The sequence below is a fragment of the Rhipicephalus microplus genome, unplaced genomic scaffold, assembly GCF_043290135.1.
Source record: "Rhipicephalus microplus isolate Deutch F79 unplaced genomic scaffold, USDA_Rmic scaffold_64, whole genome shotgun sequence".
Taxonomy (NCBI): Eukaryota; Metazoa; Arthropoda; class Arachnida; order Ixodida; family Ixodidae; genus Rhipicephalus; species Rhipicephalus microplus.
Window position 1 is genome coordinate 831,993 of NW_027464637.1, and position 3,722 is coordinate 835,714.

General features: G+C 50.9%; 1 non-coding gene across 1 annotated transcript; it reads right to left on the bottom strand.

The window, feature by feature from the left end:
- Positions 1–3,017: 3,017 nt before the first annotated feature.
- TRNAN-GUU (transfer RNA asparagine (anticodon GUU)) lies at positions 3,018–3,094 on the bottom strand. Its single transcript has one exon. It is a non-coding gene; the product is annotated as a tRNA-Asn (tRNA).
- Positions 3,095–3,722: the final 628 nt, after the last annotated feature.

Below are 3,722 nucleotides of genomic sequence, written 5' to 3' on the forward strand. Positions count from 1 at the left end.
CACGGAGACAATCGTTCTCCACTCTCACCACTGTCAGAACATTTCTCCATAGCTGTCAGCGCAAAGAAAAAAGCGAAACACCGCTCCTGGGAGGGCTCCAACCTCCAACCTTTCAGTTAACAGTTGATCGCGCAAGCCGATTCGGCCACGGAAACAGTCGCGCTCCACTTTTACCACCGTCAGAACATTTCTCCAAAGTTATCAGCGCAAAGAAAAAAAAAGAGACACACTGCTCCTAGGAGGGCTCGAACCTCCAACCTTTAGCTGAACAGCCAATGCACTAGCAGATTGCACCACGGAGACAATCGTTCTCCACTCTCACCACTGTCAGAACATTTCTCCATAGCTGTCAGCGCAAAGAAAAAAGCGAAACACCGCTCCTGGGAGGGCTCCAACCTCCAACCTTTCAGTTAACAGTTGATCGCGCTATACATCTGCAATGGAAACAGTCGTGCTCCACTCTCACCACCGTCAGAACATTTCTCCAAAGCTATCAGCGCAAAGAAAAAAAAGAGACACACTGCTCTCGGGAGGGCTCAAACCTCAAACCTTTTGGTTAACAGCCCAACGCGCAAGCCAATTGCGCCACGGAGACAGCCGTGCTCCACTCTCACCACGGTCAGAACACTTCTCCAAAGATATCAGTGGAAAGAAAAAAAAGCGACACACCGCTCATGGGAGGGCTCGAACCTCCAACCTTTTGGTTAACAGCCGATAGCGCTAGCCAATTTCGCCAAAGAGATAGTCGTTCTCTACTCTCACCACCGTCAGAACATTTCTCCAAAGCTATCAGCGCAAAGAAAAAAAAAGAGACACACCACTCTCGGGAGGGCTCGATCCTCCAACCTTTTCGTTAACAGTTGATCGCGCTAGCCGCTTCTGCCACGGAAACAGTCGCCCTCCACTCTATCCACCGTCAGAACATTTCTCCAAAGCTATCAGCGCAAAGAAAAAAAGGAGACACACTGCTCCCGGGAGGGCTCGAACCTCCAACCTTTTGCTTAACAGCCGATGCACTAACAGATTGCGCCACGGTGACAGTCGTGCTCCACTCTCACCACCGTCACAACATTTCTCCAAAGCTATCAGCGCAAAGAAAAAAAAGAGACACACCGCTCTCGGGAGAGCTCGAACCTCCAACCTTTTGGTTAACAGCCGAATGCGCTAGCCAATTGCGTCATGGCGGTAGTCGTGCTCGACTCTCACCACCATCAGAACATTCTTCCAAAGGTATCAAAGCAAAGAAAAAAGAGACACACCGCACATGGGAGGGTTGGAACCTCCAACCTTTTGGTTAACAGCCCAACGCGCAAGCCAATTGCGCCACGGAGACAGCCGTGCTCCACTCTCACCACGGTCAGAACACTTCTCCAAAGATGTCAGTGGAAAGAAAAAAAAGCGACACACCGCTCATGGGAGGGCTCGAACCTCCAACCTTTTGGTTAACAGCCGATAGCGCTAGCCAATTGTGCCAAGGAGATAGTCGTTCTCTACTCTCACCACCGTCAGAACATTTCTCCAAAGCTATCAGCGCAAAGAAAAAAAAAGACACACCACTCTCGGGAGGGCTCGAACCTTCAACCTTTTGGTTAACAGCCGAACGCGCTAGCCAATAGCGTCACGGAGGTAATCGTGCTTCACTCTCACCACCGTCAGAACATTCCTCCAAAGCTATTAGCGCGAAGAAAAACAAACACACCGCTCTCGGGAGGGCTCGATCCTCCAACCTTTTGCTTAACAGCCGATCGCGCTAGCCAATTGCGCCAAGGAGGTAGTCGTGCTCTACTCTCACCACCGTCAGAACATTTCTCCAAAGCTATCAGGGCAAAGAAAAAAAAGAGACATACCGCTCTCGGGAGGACTCGAACCTCAAACCTTTTGGCTAACAGCCGACCGCGCTAGCCAATTGCGTCACGGAGGTAGTCGTGCTGCACTCTCACCACCATCAGAACAGTTTTCCAAAGGTATCTGCGCAAAGAAAAAAGAGACACACCGCCCATGGGAGGGCTCGAGCCTCCAACCTTTTGGTTAACAGCCGATCGCGCTAGCCATGGCTCCACGGACCCAACCGCACTCCACTCTCACCACCAACAGAACGTTTCTCCAAAGCTATCAGTGCAAAGAAAAAAAGTGACACACTGCTCCCGGGAGGGCTTGAACCTCCAACCTTTTGCTTAACAGTTGATCGCGCAAGCCGATTCGGCCACGGAAACAGTCGCGCTCCACTCTCACCACTGCCAGAACATTTCTCCATAGCTGTCAGCGCAAAGAAAAAAGCGAAACGCCGCTCCTGGGAGGGCTCCAACCTCCAACCTTTCAGTTAACAGTTGATCGCGCTATACATTTGCAACGAAAACAGTCGTGCTCCACTCTCACCACCGTCAGAACATTTCTCCAAAGCTATCAACGCAAAGAAAAAAAAGAGACACACCACTCTCGGGAGGGCTTGAACCTCAAACGTTTTGGTTAACAGTTGAACGCTCTAGCCGATTCTGCCACGAAAACAGTCGTGCTCCACTCTCACTACCGTCAGAACATTTCTCCAAAGCTATCCGCGCAAAGAAAAAAAAAGAGACACACCGCTCTCGAAAGGGTTCGAACCTCCATCCTTTTGGTTAACAGCCGAACGCGCTAGCCAATTGCGTCACGGAGGTAGTCGTGCTCCACTCTCACAACCATCAGAACATTTTTTCAAAGGTGTCAGCGCAAAGAAAAAAATCGACACACTGTTCATGGGAGAGCTCGAACCTCCAACCTTTTGGTTAACAGCCGATCGCTCTAGCCATTGCACCACGGACCCAACCGCGCTCCACTCTCACCACCGTCAGAACGTTTCTCCAAAGCTATCAGCTCAAAGAAAAAAAGCGACACACTGCTCCCGGGAGGGCTCGAACCTCCAACCTTTTGGTTAACAATTGATCGCGCTAGCCGATTCTGACACGGAAACAGTCGTGCTCCACTCTCACTACCGTCAGCACATTTCTCCAAAGCTATCAGCGCAAAAAAAAGAGACACACTGCTCCCGGGAGGGCTCGAACCTCCAACCTTTTGGTTAACAGCCCAACGCGCAAGCCAATTGCGCCACGGAGACAGCCGTGCTCCACTCCCACCACGGTCAGAACACTTCTCAAAAGATATCAGTGGAAAGAAAAAAAAGCGACACACCGCTCATGGGAGAGCTCGAACCTCCAACCTTTTGGTTAACAGCCGATAGCGCTAGCCAATTGCGCCAAGGAGATAGTCGTTCTCTACTCTCACCACCGTCAGAACATATCTCCAAAGCTATCAGCGCAAAGAAAAAAAAGAGACACACCACTCTCGGGAGGGCTCGAACCTTCAACCTTTTGGTTAACAGCCGAACGCGCTAGCCAATTGCGTCACGGAGGTAATCGTGCTCCACTCTCACCATCGTCAGAACATTCCTCCAAAGCTATCAACGCAAAGAAAAAAAGAGACACACCGCTCTCGGGAGGGCTCGAACCTCCAACCTTTTCGTTAACAGTTGACCGCGCTAGCCGCTTCTGCTACGGAAACAGTCGCGCTCCACTCTCTCCACCGTCAGAACATTTCTCCAAAGCTATCAGCGCAAGGAAAAAAAAGAGACACACCGCTCTCTGGAGGGCTCGAACCTCTAACCTTTTGCTTAACAGCCGACGCACTAGCAGCTTGCGTCACGGAGACAGTCATGCTCCACTCTCACCACGGTCAGAACACTTCTCCAA